The sequence below is a fragment of the Kogia breviceps genome, chromosome 19 (assembly GCF_026419965.1).
Source record: "Kogia breviceps isolate mKogBre1 chromosome 19, mKogBre1 haplotype 1, whole genome shotgun sequence".
Taxonomy (NCBI): domain Eukaryota; kingdom Metazoa; phylum Chordata; class Mammalia; order Artiodactyla; family Physeteridae; genus Kogia; species Kogia breviceps.
Genome location: NC_081328.1, coordinates 55,625,552 through 55,646,931, shown reverse-complemented (window position 1 = coordinate 55,646,931; position 21,380 = coordinate 55,625,552). Strand labels below are relative to the sequence as shown.

The 21,380-nt window shown below is 42.0% G+C and overlaps 1 long non-coding RNA gene across 1 annotated transcript; it reads right to left on the bottom strand.

The window, feature by feature from the left end:
* Window positions 1–5,378: 5,378 nt before the first annotated feature.
* Window positions 5,379–12,728, bottom strand: LOC136793248 (uncharacterized). Its single transcript, XR_010838268.1, has 3 exons — window positions 12,626–12,728; window positions 11,288–11,456; window positions 5,379–5,413 (listed from the first exon to the last, which is right to left on the bottom strand). It is a non-coding gene; the product is annotated as an uncharacterized lncRNA (long non-coding RNA).
* Between the last annotated feature and the right edge of the window lie 8,652 nt (window positions 12,729–21,380).

Below are 21,380 nucleotides of genomic sequence, written 5' to 3'. Positions count from 1 at the left end.
TTACTTGTGTTTCTGACCCGCCGGCTACCGATTTGAGGGGGTCCCAAGACCCCCTCCTTGGGTTCAATTAATTTGCTAGAGCGGCTCACAGAACTCAGAAAACCCATTGACCCACTAGATTACTGGTTTATTACAAAGGATCTTAAAGGATTTGAGTCAACAACCAGATGAAGAGAGAGATACACAGGGCAAGGTCCTGAACAAAGGAGTGTCTGTCCTGGAGCTTGGGGCCTGGTGGCACGTGAAAGCATTCTCGTTCCCCCCACCCGGAAGTTCTCTGAACCCCCTCCTTTTTTGGGTTTTTATGGAGGCTTCATTACATCGGCGAGATTGATTAGATCACTGGCTCCTCCCCAGCTCCTCTCCCCTCCCCGGAAATCAGGGAGTGGGCTGGTTGGTTTCCCTGGCAACCAGCCCCCATCCTTAGGTGCTTTCCAAAAGTCACCTTCTTAACACAAACCCAGTTGTGGTGGAAAGAGGCTTGCTACGAGAAACAAGACACCAAGTCCACTTTTATGACACTGAAGTTTTGCAGGAACTCAGGACAAGATAGCAAACATTGTAACAAAAATGCTCCCGTTTCTCTTATCACTTAGGGTGCTAAGTCCAAGGGTCTGGGGAGCTGTGAGCAAGGAATTAGGGACGAAGAACAAATATATATGAGAAATATATTTTGGTCATCTGAATGATCAAAAATATATATTTTCCATAAATCACAATATTGCACTGCTGCTGGGGGCGAGGAGTGAGATCAGAGGAATGAACAAAGAGCCTCACTCTGGCTGATGGATACAAAGGTTCTAGGGCTATACTGCGAATTGAGGGAAATGGTTCAAGTGTTGAATAAACAGCTGTAATGCACGGTGGGAAAAAGTCAAGAGGTTACCTCGTTATATCAGGTGAGACAGAGGTACCCAGGCCTTCAAAAGTAACCGCCTCTTAACTATGCACATACCCTGTAAGGGGAGAGGAATAGAGCTTGCAAGAGGCACGGAGCTGCCTTAGAGGAAACGTAGCTCAAGAACAGACCAAAAAGGGGTATTATTGACCTAAGGAAACCCATCACAAGCTTCAGTACAATGTAATTAGAGAACTAAGTAAAAAAATTTAGAAGTAACAATTAATAGAATAGACACTACTGAAAATTGAATTACTGACATAGAGGAGCTTCAAACAATCAGAGTGAATGCATATAAGAAATACAGAGAATAAAGCAATAAAGCTAGAGATCCAGTTACTGGGGGCGTCGGGGGATAAGGATAAACTGGGAGATTGGGGTTGACATATACACACTACTATATCTATAAAATAGGTAACTAATAAGGACCTACTGTAGAGCATAGGGAACTCTACTCAATGCTCTGTAATGGCCTATATAGGAAAAGAATCTTAAAAAGATTGGATATATGTATATGTACAACTGATTCACTTTGCTGTACACCTGAATCTAACACAACATTGTAAATCAACTATACTCCTTAAAAAAAAAAAAAAAAAAAAAAAAGCTAAGAGACCCAGAACATAGACCAAGGTCATTCAATAAGAATAATTTCTCCCCATGAAAGAGATGGAGCCCATCAGATGGTACAGAAGATGTATTTAAAATTCTAATTCAAGAAGCATATCCCAGAAATGAAGAAAAAATTGCATCTCTAAATTTAAAAACACATTTTTTTTTTCCTACTTAAGTCTGATAGAGAATGCTCAAATCCAATGTGATGATTGAATCTCAGGATAGACGAATTCTTCAGGCATCCAGGCAGAAGAAGGAAATCATTTTTAAGAGGGGAGAAGTAAAGCAGGTGTCAGACTTCTCCGTAGCAGCATTTGGGATCCAGAGATAACGAAGCAACATCCACAGACGTGGTAGCGTGAAGAATAACACCTGGGCGCCCGTTAGAAATGCAGAATCTCAGGCCCAGTGTCAGGCCTGCAGAATCTGCATCTGTGACAAGTTCCCAGGTAATTTCGATTGCAGATTAAAGTCTGAGAATTAGTAATCTACAAAGAGCTCACAGAGAGAAGGTGCTGTCGGGAATATCCTACTGCAGTTAGTCTGTCATTCTATTATAAGGTCGTATTTTCAAATATGAAATTATTTAGAGAAATAGCACCCAGCAGCCTTTCTGAAGGCTTGATAACAAAACTCAGATGTCTCAAAGAATTCAGGAACAAAGAAGCAAGAAGTGAAAGCCCGGTGTTAACTTTGAATCCATTTGAACAAAGAGCAAAACAACCACGAGAATTATGGTAAAGAACTGAGTTTCAATATGCGGTAACCTGGATAATGTAAAAACAATGTAATTCACGACAGGGAAAATGGGAGGAGGAATACCCTATCTTGCGTATCTTTCACAGCAGACAGGCTATAAAGACTTTCTAAATTTGAAGCATGTAATGTTTTAAAAAAGCATAATGACTCATATCTTAATGTTTTTAATGTTTACACCTGTGCTTTTGTTTTCTTTTAAATTAACCTAAGAGACATATTTTAGGAAATGAGGTTCCTTGTGGTAAAGAGACATGTGAAGTTCAACAGTTCCCTCAATTTCACTTCCTTTTATTTTTCTTCCACTAAATTCAACAACATCTAATATTTTAATTACAATAACATTTATAGTTATCATCTTTACAAAAGTAATTTTATCTTTCTATCTACTCACCCGTCATCAATATTTTCTCTTATCCTTATGCAGAAAAAAGTTGCACACGTGTTAGCGGCGTCTAGAATGTTGGTGAAGGTTGACAACACAAGCTTTAAAATGCTCACATATTTACATTTCTTTGTTGTCTAAATTACTTCACAATAGCATGAATAATTTTTAAAAAGTAATATAGCGAAACAAATATGAGAGGATATAAATAGTAATTAACTGTAGGTGGTGGAAATGAAGTTGATTATTTTTTTCTTTGGATTTTTATGTATATGTTACTTCAAAGAAAATTTTTAGCTAACCTTTACATTAGAGCATCAAAGGCATTTTTGAGCTAAAGAAGACATTTGCTGATCCCTCGTACTTGGGCTTTAGTTCCTTTGCCTTAAGTGGAGTAAAGGTAGATGCCAATGACCAAAGTACATTTAAAGTAGAGTGCTTTAGAAAGAACCCTCTCTCACTATACGAGCTGGGACCCCCATAAGGGTCCCCCATTCTTAGGGGAGAGATAAACTACAACTGATCTCCCTGGGGCCCCAACTTTAGGGCTGCCCTGGCATGTCGTGGGGACAAAACTACTATTCTTGCCACAGAGCAGCCTCACACAGATCTGCACCCTGGATGTGCAGAGCTGGGACGGGCCAGGGAATCCCAAGCCTTGAAGTCAGTTTGAGGTGGTCCTCAGTTGGTAAAATCCACTCAGGTATTTTGGCAGATGTGAATGGCAAATCTCTTTAGAAGGAGGCCACCATCATTAGAGGCACTGGAGAATCCCCACCAAGTTTTTCAAAGACCATGCCCAGTATTCCATCAATGATAACCAAGACACAAGGTAACAGGGAAACGTGAATGACGGCCAGCAGAAACAAGAGACACGACAGAAACAGCTCCGCAAACAGCCAGATACAGATTATAAGACAGACACCCTCAGTGTTGAAAGGAATAAATGACAAGCCTGGAAGACATCTGCAGTCAGCAGGAAACTAAAAGCATGACCTTGCAGTTCTGAAAAAGAACCAAGTGGCATGTCTCAAAATAAAAAATATATATAGTAGCTAGAATTAAAAGCTCAACAGGGCTCTGAACCCTGGTGGTCCAGTGGTTAAGACTCTGCATTTCATTGCCGAGGGCCCGGGTTCAATCCCTCGTCAGGGAACTAAGATCCCACAAAGCTGCAAGGCACAGCCAATAAAAATGAAAAATAAACTAAAAGCTCAATAAATCTGTGAAGAAGCAGACAACACAAAGCAGAAGAATTAGTTAATGGGAAGATTGAAGTATTTACCCAGAAGTTTAATACAGAGTAAAAAAAAAAATGTGGAAAATTACAGAAAAGAGCTTAAGAGAGGCAGAGAATTCTAACATATGTTTGATTAGTTATAGAAGGAGAGGGAAGACACACAGGCCATATTTGAAGAGATAATGGCTGAGAATTATCCAGAACTAATGAGGTCACTAATCCAATAGACTTAAGTGGCTCAGTACATCCGAAGAAGGGAAAATAAGAAGCTAAATATACTCATATGCTTTTGAGTGTGTAAACCACAAGGCAGCTGGGGTAGTCATACTGATATAAAAAAAATGTAGGTGTTAAGATAAAAAGTGTTACTAGGGATAAAGTGGACCACCTAATAAGGATAACACAGTTAATAAAAGGAAGGTAACCATTTTACATTTTGTGTACACCTAATAACACAGCCTAAAAATACATAAGGAAAAATGAAGAACCACAGAAGAAAGAAAAAGATCCACAGATCATACTGTGGGACCAAAAAATACCCACTTTTAGTAACAAAAAAATTAAAATGTCAGGCCAGATAGAAGATTTAAACAACATGATTAACAAAACTTGAACTAACAGACATTTGCAGAACAGTACTCGAAACAACCATGGCGCGCGCCTCCTTTTCCAGAGTATAGCTCTGCTTCCGAGTGTTCGTATTTGCGTCTCAGCAGGCAGTCAACTGGGTTTTCCTCAAACTGCACACTGCCGGCCCTGTGTTAGGAGGTGCCTTGGCCCTCAGGCCATACTGAAACAATCTGCTCATGCGCGATCCCAGGCTGAGCCCTGGACGCGGCAGGTGTTCACACAGACTGTGGGGTCCTGCATCTCTCATCCTCTCCTTTCTGGGATTCCCTCCCCACTCTCTGAAAGCTCTGATTGCCCTGAGTCCCTTCCCTGGTTCACCTGACCAGAAAGAGGAGGAAACTTCTATTGGCATTTCAGCCTTCCTGCACTTCCAGTGGGACTGCCTACGCCCTCAGGGTAAAGCGACAAACAAAACAAACAAACAAAAAAATGGGAGCCTTCCGTCAAGCCATACACTCCCTCCGAGTATTGACTCTCTTCCAAAGTCTGCCTGCTTTGGCTTGTTGACATTTTTTTTGTATTTTGCTCAGAGTTTATCTAAAGGAAGTCAGGGTGGGCTGTTAACTCCACCATGTTCAAAGCAGAAATTCCCTGGAGGGGAACTTTGGTGTGTTAGTTTTAGGTAAGTTTATGTGGGCTGGATTCCTCAAGTATCATTCGACTTCAGACCTTATCCTAGCGGCGGACTCTTGCACACACGCAGTAATTGAGTCCAGGAGAGTCACTGCCAGTTTGGGCTGCTGTTCGCCGTGAGTACCTGTTCATGATTGGCAGCCCTCCCGTCACCAAGGTCATTAGACGCTACATTGCTTCCCTTGCTGCATCCCACGTGGATGGTGATTCCAACCGAATCCCGCGGGTTTCTGTGACGTAACATCCAGTGCAGGACCTGCTGTAACAAATGACCACAAACCGCCTTCAAAACAACAGAAATCTACTCCCTCATATGGTTCTGGAAGCCATAAATCGGAAATCGAGGTATTGTTGGGGCCTTGCTCTCACTGAAGGCTTCCTGGCTTCTTCTTTACTTCTGATGTTTGCTGGAAATCCTTGGCGTTCCTTGGTTTACAGATAGATGCATCACCGCAGACCCTGCCTCTGTCATCCTATGGCCTTCTCCCTGTGTGTCTTCTGTGTGCCCCAACTTCCCGTGCTTTTCAAGCATACCGCTCATTGGCTTATGGCCCACATTAATCCAGTATGACCTCGTCTTAACTTGACTGCATCGGCCAAGACCCTATTTTCAAATAGGTCAACTTCACAGGGGTTAGGACCTGAACGTATCTTTTGGGGAACACGATTCAACCCACAATAGGTGATCTGCCCCCAGCGGATCCTACTGGGAGTAGAACGAGTGGGGATAAGTTGTAATCTAGTTTTTTTTATAGAGGTCATCTGTGGATCTTTGGTCTGCTTTTCTAGTTTTTTTTTTTTTTTTTCTTGGTCAGGAAATTTAGAGAGATTCCAAAAAGGTGAAAATGTCAGATATCGAAGTAAGAGAATGAGCTGCATGAGTTTTGTGAGTGGGAGGGGGGGTGTTGTTACAAGAGGACAAACGATAAAGAACAAGATGGCAGGACTATAAACAGTTTCCCTTCAGCATTAAGTATCACCCGAGACATGAATTATAGTTCTACTTAAAACAGGCTAGACAATGCCTATTTTAAAATTAATGAAAGATTGAGATCAAAACATTTAAAATATATATCTTGGGATCCAAATTTCTAAATTAGGGTATTTATTTCATACATAGTAAAAACACTCTAAATGTACAGAATTAAGTGACTTGTGTAACACCACCTAGACAGTAAATAGTTAGAATCCAACCCACTGCGTTCTTCTATGAATGAAATAGTAAGTTTCACCTACTTTACATTTGTTTCTTTTAAAAATGGGAAACCACTAAAGCAATACTGAAAATTTGAAAAAAGGGGAAAAACCATCCTAGCTCCCCTATTCTCCTAAGACCAAAAATATTTTCTTTTCTTGCCTATCACCTTCCAGTCCTTTTCCACGTGCACCAATATTTTTACATATTTGCGAGAAATCAGTTAACCTTTAAATAAAAATAAATAAACAACAGAAAGCATGTATAATTAAGGAATTCAGTTACAAGAAAATTAATTGCCTTGCAGTTTCACTTAAAATTAAATCCATAATACCCAGGGGAATTTTCAAAGTCTTGTTAGTTGCTTCTTGGAATCTTTCTTCAGGAACTGCTGATACTGGCCTTCCAACTGCTCAGCCTCATAAAGGCACATTATGTGATTAAATATCAAGGCTCCAGTACACCTGCCCAAGCCAACAATTAGGCCGCCATTATTACCAGCCATTTCATTAATCTCAATGAGTTGGGATGTAACGGTTACAAATTGAATAAATAATTTCTGTGACTAACCATGATTCATGACACACAGATTACCATCAAACTCTGCATGCACTTGATGCAAAAGATGATCCTCAATTCAGAAACCAAGGCCCTGAAATGAAGTCACCCCGAGATGCAACACAGAGGCAGATGTGCAATAGTAGCTAAGAATGAGCTTTGGCTTTGGAACAAATGGGGTTCGGGTCTTGAGACCTCTTCTTGCTGGCTGGTGAAGGTGCTTGAACCTCCCTAAGTGTCAGCTTTGTTATCCTTAAGTGGAGAAAATACAACTTAATTCATAGGTTCTTGAGAACGTTACAAGAGCAGAACAATATGCCTGACACTTGGGCCTTCAGTTACTGAATTATTCAACTGAATGTTGATTGAATATTGAATTATTCAATTATTGAATAAACAGTCAAGAGTAACAGGTACTACAGAGATGCCATTTTATTTTATTTTTTAATCTATTTATTTATTTATTTATGTTTGGCTGCGATGGGTCTTTGTTGCTGCGCGCGGGCTTTCTCTAGTTGCGGTAAGCAGGGGCAACTCTTCGTTGTGGTGCGCGGGCTTCTCATTGTGGCGGCTTCTCTTGTTGCGGAGCACGGGCTCTAGGCACGCGGGCTCAGTAGTTGTGGCACGTGGGCTTCAGTAGTTGTGGCTCACGGGCTCTAGAGCGCAGCCTCAGTAGTTGTGGCGCACGGGCTTAGTTGCTCCGCCGCACGTGGGATCCTCCCGGACCAGGGCTCGAACCCGTGTTCCCTGCATTGGCGGGTGGATTCTTAACCACTGCGCCACCAGGCAAGTCCCCTAGAGATACCATTTTATAAAGCATGCTGCTCACCCAACTGGTTCGACTCTGGTCACTGGAATCTTGATTGTAATCACGGCTCTGGTCTGCCTGATTGAGGTGTTTACCTTTAAAAATACTCAGCGGGGCACTTTCTACCCACGACTTTATCACGATAATAGGAATAAGTAGTTATAGATTAAAAACTCAAAACATGAAATAAACTTTATATAGTTTACTAAGATAAATATATAAATTGTATATATACACAATTAACACGTAGTCATAAGCATAGTATATCCAGAGCTTACTTCCCAGGTTAAACTTCAGGCCGAAGAGGGATATGTTTTGATCTGGTACCAACCTTCCTCTCCTTCTACTGTCCGGGCTCTGGTCCTGTTCTGTCCGTTTACACTGATCTATGACAGATCTGTCCCATCTCTGCTCCAGGAACGGGGATCTCAGACGACAATTACTCCAAGTTGACGCACAGTCTTGACTGACGGCATTTAGTTTTTGGTACTGTTTTCCAAACCTCCAGACTAGGTTCCTGCTCTTCAGAAATGCCTCCTCTTCCCAGCTGTCTGATGCAGCTGCCCTTGGCCTTGGATGTGATAATTTGCCCAGATGCAAGGTGACGTCCAGGAAGGCTTCATAGAGGCTATTCCATTTCGGTGGAATCTTTGAAAAACATTTTTTTTTTGCTATTTTAAATAAAGCTTTATATTAATTTTTATGGGAGTCTGGTTGCTTTACAATGTTGTGTTAGGCTCCACCGCACAACACGGTGAGTCAGCCAGACACACAGAGCTTTCCCCTCCCTTTCGCACGTCCGTCCCATCAAGGTGACCACAGTGCATTGGGTAGAGCTCCCTGTGCTATGCAGTGCGTTCCCATCAGCGGTCTACTTTATACACAGAATCAAGAGTGTACGTGTGTCGGTCCCAGTCTCCTAATTCCGCCCACCCCACCACCTTCCCCTTTGGCATCCACACATTTGTTCTTTACCATTTCAACGGAATCTTGAAGCATGTCAGGTGGAGCGGGCGGGGCTCGGAGGGCATTCCAGAAGCGAGGAAAAGCCTCTAAGTGTTGAGAGCACACCTTGTTCTCACCCGTCTGCTTAGCAGGAAGGGCTGTTGGGAGGGCAGTGCGACAGGCAAGTGGGGGGCAGGTGAGCCGTGTTACGACGAGCCTCACGCACCACGCTCAAGAGAAAGCGTTCCCCCGGCAGGGGCAGGCGTGCAGTGGCGGGGAGCCGCTGGCAGCGCGGGGGCGCAACGCTGCAGTGCCCGCTCTGTTCGCTTTGCAGCAGCAGCTACACAGGGGCAGGCGTGCAGTGGCGGGGAGCCGCTGGCAGCGCGGGGGCGCAACGTTGCAGTGCCCGCTCTGTTCGCTTTGCAGCAGCAGCTACACAGATGACGGAGTGAGACCGACTGCGAAGGAGGAGCGTCTTCAGTATCAGCCCTTCGCTGCCCCCAGCGCCCTCCGCAACACACGGCGATCCTTCATGCTCTCCCACCCGCCCTGCGTCCTGTCCCCTCTGCTGCACTCGTGCATCCTGTTAACTCCAGGGCGTCCGTGCATTCTTCTCTTTCCCGCAGGCCTCTCACTCTGCTGCTCTGATCTATGTGCGCGCATGTGTCCTCTACAGGATCGTAAGCTTCTCTCTTTTCTGCCCCCACAGCCGAAAGGTTTTATGAATCCATCCTTTGAAAAGGCAGCCAAGCCCGCTGGAGACCTACCAAATGAGAGGATGTGATAACCTCCTCGGTGGGTTTTGCACGTTTGGGGTTCTGGCTGGAACTTCGAGCTCACGTTAGGGGCTTGGCTCGCGGCTGCAATTCACACTGCTCGTCGGTGCGACCGCTGAAGTGCTAAGGAGACTGACTGTAAGCTGCTCAAGGGCAGGGGCCGTTCCGCACTTACTTGCCCAGGCTCGGTATCCGGCCCGACGCCCAGAGGAAAGGGAGCGGCGGGTACATCCATCATCACATTCCTTCGGCCTTTATGGTGCGCCTGCCACGTGCTTCCGAGGGGAACTGCTAAGAGCACTGAGTGCAGGACGTTGAACAAAACCGAAAAATCCCTGCCCTCGTGGAGTCCGCGAAAGCATTGAGAGCCACGCAACAGATCAGGAAGAGGGCCAATAAATACACGGGTAAAATGTTAGTGTGTCAGATAGCGACAAAGGCGATGGTGAAAAAATAAATCAGAGGAGATGAACTAGGGTGTGATTTGAAATAGGGTGGTCAGAGGAGGCTTCGCTGTGAAGCGGATCTTAGAACGTAGACTTGAGAAATGAGGGGGGAGGCCGGGAGGACACCTGAGTGGGGCGGGGGGGGGGTGTAGGCCCGTGGGCTTTCAGCAAAAGGCCCTGAAGCAGGACCGGCTGGGTGTTCAAGGCGCAGCAGAGGCCGGCAGAGCTGCAACAGCGAAGGGACGGCCGGGGCGGGCGGGGGCCCTCGAGAGGCTGCGCTGAGGCTGCGCTGAGGCCGCTGTCAGGACTCTGGCTTTTCCTCTGCGAGGAGCGAGGGGCCGCTGAAGGGCTCCGAGCGGACGAGAGGCACGGCTGGACGTGCTAAGGGACCGGGGCGGCTTTAGCAGGCGGACGACGGCCACGTACTTTTGGGTGACAGAGGAGGTAGCCAGGCCCCGTGTGCTACCGGTGGATGCACAAAGGGGGGCTGCGTGCCGTTTGAAGGCCGTGCTCTTCAACTGGACTCGCCAGCGGTGGGCCTGTGGAATGAGCGCGTGAGCAGAGAGCCAAGGATCCTCCAGAGGTTTGGCGTGAGCGGCTGGGAAGCTGGGCTTGCTGTGCTCAGAGACACGCTGGGTAAACAATGTAATCCCCTGTCCAAATTATGACACTTCGGAGAGAGAAAGGGATGCTGTGTATTTGGGAAAACATGTAAACTTGGATTATCTTGGAGAATCTGTTCACCCTAGAGCGGTGGTTCTCAATCAGGGGTGAGTGTGCCCCCAAACGGGGCATCCGGCGGCGCTGGAAGACGCGTTTGGTTGCCGCAACAAGGAGGCCGCTGCCGGCACCCGCTGGGAAGAGGCCAGGGGTGCACAGGACAGCACCCCGGGACAAAGAACCACCTGGCCCACAATGTCAATAGTGCTGGGGTAGAGAGACCCTGCCCTAGAGGTGGAGAAGGCCAGGTTTGCTGATGTGGAACTGAGATGAAGATCAATGCGATCGAAGAGATAAACTATGAGGATGCTTATTTCTTCATTCGTTTATCATTTCTATCCAGCCTACTTCTACAAAATATATGAGGTCCTTTACCAAAACAAAAACCAAAAAACCAAAAGAAAAACCAGGCATATACCCTTGAACACAGCAGTGTGTTAAGAAATTACACAACTGCAAGAATCTACAGAACTCATTAGCCTTAACATTAAGGAAGGTTTGAAAAACAGTACAACGAAATAAACGCCATCAATTTCTCTTATGATCAGGGTTTTACTGGGACCCTCAGCCACTCCCCGGCTACCCTTTCCTTTACCCAAGGCTCAGTTCAGCTACAGCATCATTGCTGGCTTCTTGGATTTTTCAACGTAGATATATAAGGGAAAGGAAGTTTGAACGCAACCTTAAGATAAATGATCGCCGTGATCACCACCCATCTGGATACGGTTCGCCGGCACTGATTTTACCAGCAAAGTTCTTCCTGTTCACCACAGACGGGTAAATCGCTCAGGAAGATGATCACGGGACATAGCCAGGTTCGTTCTCATCCTCATTCCATCTTCCCTCCAAAGCTGAATGAATGAACGAAAACACCATTAAAACGAGTGGCCGACTGCCAGATCTCTGCAGCCATCCTTTCTCCCCTTCATCTGTTTGGAGCATCTGTGAAGTTATAACGAAAACTTCACAGTGGCTGACCTAAAAGCATTCTTTTAGTCCCAGTTTAGGTTCTTGCATTTTTTATTCTCCCTTTCTTTTTTTTTTTTTTTCCTCCAGTTACATGTAGTCACAGAATAAGGCGACTCTGATAGCTGGATATATCTGAATAAGCCTGCTGGCTTCTGAGCAGCCAGAAACGAAGAGTAGCATCTCGACCATTAAGCTAACGAAAGAAATGAAAACTTTCAAACCAGCCCTCGTTTTCTGCACTCAGGGTTTCGGATCTCAAACCCTCTCCTGTCTCATTTTCCTCTGTGATCTTATAATGGGGTCCCAAGCTTTAGCGAAAGGGGCAGAAGCACATTTCTGCCTAAAATACTGAGACCACAAGGTTTTGTTTCTGGTGGAAATTCTATCAGGGCTGAGTTCCGTACCAGCCCCTTTCTCCTGGTGGTTTATATGCAGGCACACAAGAGCATTTACAGCTATTATATAATGTGACCAGTGGGCAAGGGTTTGCGCGTACACATCTGAGAACTCTACCCTCAGTCTGGAATGTGACAGAAACAAGCTGAAGCAGGACTGTGCCCCAGAAGACAGGGGCACCTGAGGGGGGGCACACGGAGGCCGTCAGCAACCAGTCCCTGTGTTCTGTTCACTCAGGTGAGATGTCGCGAAAAGGCAGGAAAGCTGAAAAGGATCTGTGTTTCTTGCAGTCTGTGGATTTCCACATTTGATTATCTGTCAGGTAGTTATGAACGTGTTAATCACAGACACTGTTTCTACCTACGTCATGAGGGAAACAGCTTGCCCATAAGGCACCCTTGGTGCCTTGAAGAATAAACAAACCCACGTAAATATTCAAGGAAAAAACAGAGAAGCAAAGATACAGGCCTGCTTTTGAACTTTAGAGACTCCTGTCTGGCTACCATAGGCTCGGAAGCCACAGTCACGGGTAGAATCACATGAGGGGGTCCAAAGAGGTGGCATTTCTACTCTCAGCCCTACACGTCTCCCCAAAGTACAACAGAACAAGCAGCCCGGCGAGGAGGTGCCAGAAGGATTAATACATTGTCCTTACTTGACCTTTTCCTCACTTCCATTTGAAGAGAACAGGTGGTTCAGCGCGGCGACACGGAGATTCAAGACCCGAGATCCAGAGACCTAGACTGAGGGTCCTCACAGACCGGTTGGATGCCTGTTTTCTCAAGGATAAAAGACACTCCTGCTGCTCAGGACGATGCCAAGCCCTTCCCCTGCCTCCCCGGCACGCGCACTGTTACTCACTACTTGTCAATGCTCGTTAAGAGCTGCTTGCATCCGCTTTCTGGATCTGGGAATAAAGTAGATGCATGGCGGGCATACTTCCTGAGGCTCCTGTGCGCGAACCCAGCACACTTCACCATCTCAACGGGACAACATGAAAATAATTTTTTTTCTTTTTTTTTTTTTTTGGCACTTGTAAAATCCAAGAGGTTGCTCATACCCTTCAGGGAAATTGGTCTTTGTTCTTGGAGTCTCACAAGTGCACCGCATAAATTGCCCATTCCAAGGAATACGGAAATAGAATGAAGAGGGCGCACATATAGTCTCTTGAAAAGTGATTTCACATTACTTGTTATTCTGCTTCCAAAGCATTTTACAAAACTGATTGAGGAGACAACTGGAGCAGCATCCACCACAGCTCAGCTCTTCATCTCCCTTAAGACTTACTTTAAAGATACTGCTTTTTAAGATACAAGACTCAATTCATTTTTTTGGAAGGTGCTCTGATATAGATGTTTGCTCAGCTCTTGCTGCAGAAACTATTTTCTTTGAAGGAATCTCAGTCACTGTGAACATGGGATCTTAAAAATACTTTATTTTCTTCACTTTCTATCTACCCAAAAGCAGCACTGACCAGAAATGGCTAAAGTAATTCACCCATATCAATTAAAGTTAAAAGGTTAAATGTATACTCTCTTAGTAAGGTCAAAAATTTAGCTTTATGATTCATAATACCTGGAGAAAATAGTAACAATATTATGGAAAGAAAGCAATAGCACATCCTACTTACAGGTCAGACTTTTAAATTTTTCTGAACTCTGAAAAATTCAATATAATCCTAGGTATCCTTTTGAAATTCTGCAGATTCTTACAGGATGATTTTCATGTCTGGACCTCTCTTAACACTGATAAAGGAAGAATATGCACTTATTTTCTACGTTTGATTTTTTTAATTCACTATGATGGAAAAGAAAATATTTTAGCTAATAAAAAAATTAACTTGTCTTTGTTTTCTGGTTCTTTTCTTTTACCCCTGCCTAATTCCAAACTATCCACATGGATCACTTTGGATAGGTAGTACTGAACAGTTATTTTAAACATAGACTCAACTAATAAATGAGAATTAAAATAGACTCAATAAATGAGAATTTCTCCATTTAAAAATTATAAAATATCTCCAATACATGCTTAAACTCCTCTACTATTTAGTTATTAGGTAACTAGGCCACCGCAGAAAATGTATTTTGGTGGTTTAAAAAATATGCCTCAGGTAAATTTTAAAATTGAGCTAATGAGTTAATTAGTAGAAAGGTAGCGACCAGTAGTAACGGTCGCAAGAAAAACGTTAGTACAAAAGCAATGAATAGGAAATATGCAGATGGAATACATAAAATGGAAGGACTTAGAATAGTAAGGTCCTAATGCGTTCAGATGATTGGAAAGAACCCAAATGTTATCAGTCTATTTCTTTCATAAGGAAAACCATATCATAAAAGCTGATCACTGAAGTCTGACAACCATTTCCACCTCTCATTAACTACCACTCTGCCCCCTGCCGTTTGCTTTACAAGGCTGTGACACGCTATGGTCAAAAGCCTACATCATTCATGCCCTCGCTATTCAGCCGTCCTCGTTCCAGTCCACACAGTGGAGTGGGATTGTTTTCTCCAGATGGTCTCCATTCCTTTTCACAAGCATCCAGCAGAGTTCTGATTTGCCACAATGATAAAATATGTCTTCTCCCTTTCTCTTTCATTAAACTAAGCACTTCTGTTCTTATGTCCTTAGGTCGGTGGAAACATTCCTCTAAGATCATAGCTTTCTTATCTCCTGTCTTAAAAGGTTTTTTTTTTTTAATTACCATTCGGCAGGACACATGTTCTTACATCTCAGTGTTCTTCTATTTCAACTACAGTATCTTCATTCTCAAGAAAGGGACCAATGCTTGGAAACGTAATAGCCGTAACAGTAAGAAAAGCTCCGGTAGCTAATAGTCACTGAGCATATATTATGGATCAGATACTCTTCTTAGAGCTTTAAGTGTATTAATTCGGTTAGTCTTCTCAAGGACCCCATAAGGTAGGTACTACTATCATTGCCTTTGTACAGGTAGGAAACTGAGGCATAGAAAAGTGATCTGTTTAGCCTGTCACAGAACTAGTAATTGGTAGCTAGTAATTAGTAACAAGTCACAGAACTAGTAACTACAGCTGGGAGTCCAACCCAGGCCAGTCTGGCTCCAGTCTGTGGCCAAACTATGTCAGTATAGCATAGTCAAGTTACACCCATGAACAACTAGAAGAAGATAATGGAAACTGGAATTGATCATAGAAGCAAGAACTAGAGTTGTCAATTTATCTGCTTCTATAGAATACTGTACAGAAAAATATATATTCCAATGGTATATTCTTGGCATTTGACACTTTACTATTTCTACCAAAGTCTTCAGAACGTAAAACTGGGGTCCAAAATTCACATTTACTTGAATGTTTATTGCACCGAATTCTTCACAATATTTAGAGCCTAAATCACAACGAACGGTATCCCATCAGCTGAGCTGTCCTTAAGTCCCCTCAATCAGCAACTGTTCAGCTGAATGAAAATGATGTCAATCATAAGTGAGATAACAGAGAAGCTTATATACTTTTCCATCATATATACCTGAAGTAATTTATTTAATCTAAAATTGATGACTTTGCTTTTTCTGTGTATTAATTTAGTGTTTGAGGTATAAGTTATAAATAGATCAAATACACTCCAAATTATCCAATTCCCTTTCATTTTTCTCAGAGTCTGACCATATTTACTAATTCTCATGAAATACTTATATTGTAATATAACATGTGAACATTCTGAATCTTTCTATCTCTTCCAAACTAAACTGGTTTCAACAGAACACTTGAATTTAAGAAACAGTCATCATATTTGACCCTTCCATTAACATAACTTTTAAAAACAGGTAGGATAGGTATTAATTTACTTACTCAAATTCCCTTCCCAATTTAAACGTGAATGGCTGAGAAAAGAGCTAGCAGGAATCCTCAGAATGATTTTGTTTTTAATGTAATATCTGTTGATACACTATCAAAAATGGGTATGGAACAGAACACGTGAAACGTAGAATGAGAAGGACACTTGAATGGTATCACTGGTCAGTTATTTCCATATTTCAGAGTCATCATTGCCCTTGAAAAATAGTCCATGGCTACTGTTATAAAAAGACTTGAACCTGAAATAATTAAACAACTTTATAGAGCACAAGCTTTATGTATCTGAGTTGGGAGGTGTACTAATATGTCGGGTAACATCCAAATAAGTGTAATCTTGTTTTAATCATATTTTGGAAACCTCTGCTTCTCTGATACTTAATTTTAAATATAACAGCGAAAATAGCTAGTAATGGTTTCAGTTTCACCTTGGTATTGCTCCCAGGTCAACTTCACATAAATTAGGTCACTTAAAACTGTGACAATGAGGGTACTCAGTCTGCAAACTAACACAGTGCCTTCAGCTCACCAAACTAAAATCTGAATTGATTTGACTCCTCCAATGTTGAGGAAAAAAGAAACAGGCATTAACATACACAGGAATACACAGAGCAAATGCATTTTACATTTGAGCTGCCTTTTTACTCACTTCCTGTGAGTTATAATTTTTTTTTTTATATCCTAGCTTAGTAGTTAAATGTCATAAGCATGTGTAGAAGTGTTCTGCTTCCTTTCCCGATTATACCTGCAACATCACAAACAAACACATATTATGGACGTACTTCAGTTTCCCTAACTTCAAAAGTGAGAGGCGCTTTGCTTTGCTACCTCATTAAGAACTAAAATTATGATGTAGCGTATGCTCTATTTTACACAAAATTAATGAGTCATTAAAAGCTAAGAGCCAAGCATTATATTTTTCACAAAGCACTATCTGGGTATTAAAAAGAAAAAATCATTGAAATGTCTGTTGAAACCCTACAGAATGAGTTTCCTAAATCATGGGTCTCCTGGAAATGCGTTTAAGAAAATTATACACAAAATCTCCTAAATTTTTCTTTGAGGTTTCCACAGCATTCCAAAACTCACTCACAGAGCCAGATGGTGTGATCGTAATCCACAGTTTCCTCACGTACAGTAGCATCCGATTTGGCAACATGTCCCCAACACGTTTAAAAAATGCATTTTGATATTTATTTGGATTTAAAAAAACCAAACAAACAGCAACAAAAGGAGAAATAAGGCCCTGTGAAATGGAAACCTCTAGTCTTTAGTGAATGAGCAGGTTTTGGGGGGTTCACTTCAATTCCCATCTAGGTAAATTCCCAGTAGGTAAGGCTGCTGGAAAGAGCTCTAGAATAATTTCCAAAGACTTCCAGCGGCAGTAGCCTACCGTCTAATGTATCTCTGCTGTTTCACTCCTTATGCTGTAGGAAACAAAGTTACGGACAGGTTTGAGGCATGTAACTCGCGCCGGTACCTGATCCATAAAACACCGTCAGGTGTTCATTATAGCCTCAAATAGCTGATTTCTAATATAATACAATTTCATAATACTTGTACTTTTCAGTTATGCAATATATTAATTTAAAGAACACATTGAACCCACTGTTTTTAGGAGTTTGGCCGACAAAGAAAATGATGAGTCTACCCATCTCAAAAAGAGAGTAAATATGAAAAATAGGTAGTATTTTCCATGATTCTGCCACAGGCTGTTACTGATAAAACAATCCCTTTGGACACTAATCCAAACGGAATAATTTAAGAACAAGCTGATTTATTATATTGACTATAATTATTTCTACACCACTGTAGTTCAGACAGTTTCTTAATCTTCTGTGGACTTCTGAACTTTTTCTATAACTTGCATATATCACCCATCTAAAATATTTCCCAGAATATTTTATAGTTTTTTAAAGCAGTGCAGCAGGTCAGTTTGACCTGAATTATTCAGGCCTGTGACTGAAGCCTAGAACCATCTATTAATATCAATGTAAACAGATCAAGGAGCCTTGAAGGGCACAACACTGCCTTATATCAGTGTTTCTAACTCATCCTCAAATAGTCCAGCATTTACCGAATTTTCGGTGTATCAGCTAAGGTGCGCCGTGTAAAGGAGATATACTGATTTACTTGGGACTTCCTAAGTCCTGAACTGTGCTTGTCCCGTTAATAACGCATACAAAATGAGGCAAGATGTTACCAGACTACATATCTAGGCCATTTATTAAAAGTCACTTAGCTTAAGACAAGACTGGACTGCTTGAAGGAAGGAACTAGGGATCAGAGGACAAGTTTTCACATGTGCAGTCAGGACAGTCTTAAATCACGTTCTTTCACCTTGGCCAAAGGAAGCAACAACATGAGGCGATCAGGATAAACTGAGATGTTGGGACAGTGCATTTCACAGTGTCATTGTAAGGATAAAATGATGTAGAGAGGACGGAAAGAGCCTGTAAACCTTAAAATATTACAAAAATGTTATTAAAATTAGCCACAGGATTTTAAGCTTCTCAGACCAGGGATCATACTTTGTCCATTTTCTTCTCTTTCTTTTTATAAAACTTTAAAAAATTACTTTCGCATGTTTTTTATTTATTTATTTTTATTTTTTGGCCACACCACGTGGCATGTGGGATCTTAGTGTCCGGACCAGGGATCGAACCTGAGCCCCCTGCGGTGGAAGCACAGAGTCTTAACCACTGGACCGACAGGGAGGCCCTACTTTGTCCCTTTTCTTCACCCATACCACACCTGTCATAACTGTAGGCCTTAATAAAAGTCTATTACTTCTTAAAATGAGACATGATAAACTGGGGTGCTTCCCTCTTCGGTTTTCTTTTGGTCCTGCGGATAAAAAGATTTGTGAGGTGTGTGTGTTTTACGGCTGGCATTGCCTGTATTTTATATTTTGATTTTTCCTAATCCTTCTCTAGTGCGTAGACCTAGTATTTAAAAATGTTAGGACTTGAACATTCTGAGAGATACGTAGGGAAAGCAAAACAGGTGGAAAGTCAGATACAGGCAAAGAAAACTGAGAGCTAATTTTTTTTTATGTTACAAGATTCATAATTCTTACAATAAATGTTCAATTTAATCAATCTATCAAGAAATATTTATAACAGCCTTGCTATGCACCCACTGCTATGCACCCACCCACTTGCTATGCACCCAAAACGATATAGGTTCTGGGGTATACGAGAGTATTCCCAAGGATTTTGCAGTATAATTATGGAGTTAAGACTGTTGTATTAGAAACAGTTAAGTACAGGGTGATTCCAAACGAACTGAATGCCAACAAAAATGCATTAATCAGTACCTGGGGTTTATAGGAATACGTAGAAAAGACCAATTTGTAAAGCTGGGTCTGCACACTTATTCTGTAAAGGGACAGACAGTCACTGTTGCAATATTTAATTCTGATGTAGTATAAAAGCAGCCATACACAATACATATGAGAATGTATGTAGTTGTGTTGCAATAAAACTTTATTTACAAAAACAGCAGACCAATGGATTTGGAGCAGGGGCCATAATCTGACAACCCCTATTGTAAAGAAATTCTCCCTGGTGTCTCTATAATAAATGTTCCATACCCCTTTCATGTCACTAGGGCATGCATCAATCAGCTTTGACCCCTTTGCAACACATCACCTTTGACAACTCAAAGAGCAGCCGCCACGAGATTCTCATTTCTTTAAGGTTAAAACAATGAGGGTGCCGTACAAACACGAAGTGCTTGGAGATATTCTCTCTGGAAGAAGTTGCAAAGTGAGATATCTGGGGATCTGGGTGGCCAAGGTGCAATTCTTCTTGAATCATCAGACTTTCAGAAGCCAGATGAGGCAGGACCAGAGAAGAAAATGAGTGAATGTTGTATGAGAGAAAAAAATCATATAGGCACACACATACACATACACATACACGTGTGTGTGTGTGTGTGTGTGTATGGAAAAAGAGACTGACTGATTTGCTTACGGTAGAAGGCGGAGGAAAGTATACAATTGGCAACTCCATATCGATGGGCTCCGCCCACATCCTCAGGCTCAACCAACCTCAGATGGGAAATATATTTTTTTTAATTCCAGAAAGTTCCAAAAAGTAAAACTTGAATTTGCCACACACCCCAGCAATTATTTACATAATATTTACATTGTATTTACAACCGTTTACATAGCAATTACACTGTATGAGGTATTATAAGTAATCCGGAGATGATTTAAAGTATATGGGAGGATGTGCATAGCACTATTTTATGTAAGGGACTTGAGCCTCAGAGGATTTGGGTATCTGTGGGGAAGTGAGGCAGGGGAGGGGGTCCTGGAACCAATCCCTGGCAACTGTGTGCATAAGTGAGATTAGACAACATTCCACTCTCCTCTCTTGATTTAGCAGGATTTGAAATCTTTTTTCTTCCCTCTATTACTTATATCTAATGATCTAAAGTAGTTACTACTTGCCAGTGCTTTAATGAACCATCCAGATACTCACTAACACCGTTATTGGGTTAATGCTAGGCTGGAATCATTTCTAATCTTGCTTTCCTAGAACCTACACTTCTTTGTCAGTCAGCCCATGCTAATAGGTCTGGCCAAGAGTCAACACTGCTCGGGGCAAAGGTTGAAGCAGCTTCCCACTGGGGCTCTATATGCCCCTTCATTGCTCAGAAACAGTGAACATTCACATCACTTATCTTTTATTCAGTGAGAATGCAGTCCAATAAGGATGCTGGATAGTTGGTTGGCATTTCCACAAGATATATCAGACACTATTAATTTTATTTTTATTATTTTTAAAATTTTTATAGATGTATAGTCAATTTACAATGTTGTGTTAGTTTCAGGTGTACAGCAAAGTCAATCAGTTATATATATATATATATATATATATATATATATATATATATATACCCACTCTCTCTTTTTTTTTTAAGATTCTTTTCATGTATAGGCCATTGCAGAGTACTGAGTGGACCTCCCTGTGCTCTACAGCAGGTCCTCATTAGTTATCTAGTTTATATATAGTAGACTCTATTAATTTTAAAGGTTATTCATATGATTTGAAAATCTAGAATCTTAATAAGAGTCTTAGTAAAGTATTAGCCCAAAGTCTTTAGCTAATTAGATATCATAGTTAAAGAAAAATTCTTCCTCCTAGCAAATCCCTATATGCCAGTATTTCTTTAACTTTCAACAAAGAACTCTAAGATAAGCTAATTAACCTGTTCTAGATGAACTCATTCATCAGTAAGAAATCCATCCATCAGATAAACAGGTATTGACTGAGCACGTATCATGTGCAGGACATATAGTAGACCTGGGGCTACAGGATGAAGATGAAACTGTCCTGCCCAAGCTTAGACTCAAGGGCCAAACACAGATGAGCAAAGGGGATGGGTTAGGAATGTGCAGGGAACAAGAGACTGAGCAGAAGAGGTACGATTGGTACCCAAGTAATAGTAGCGCAAGTTATATTGGACATACGGCTCATAAGAGCAAACAGATGCCTTCAGAACTTAAGGGGAGGGATGCTCTTTGACAAGACAGGAGGATGTGATCAAAGACAACTTCACGGCAGAGATGAC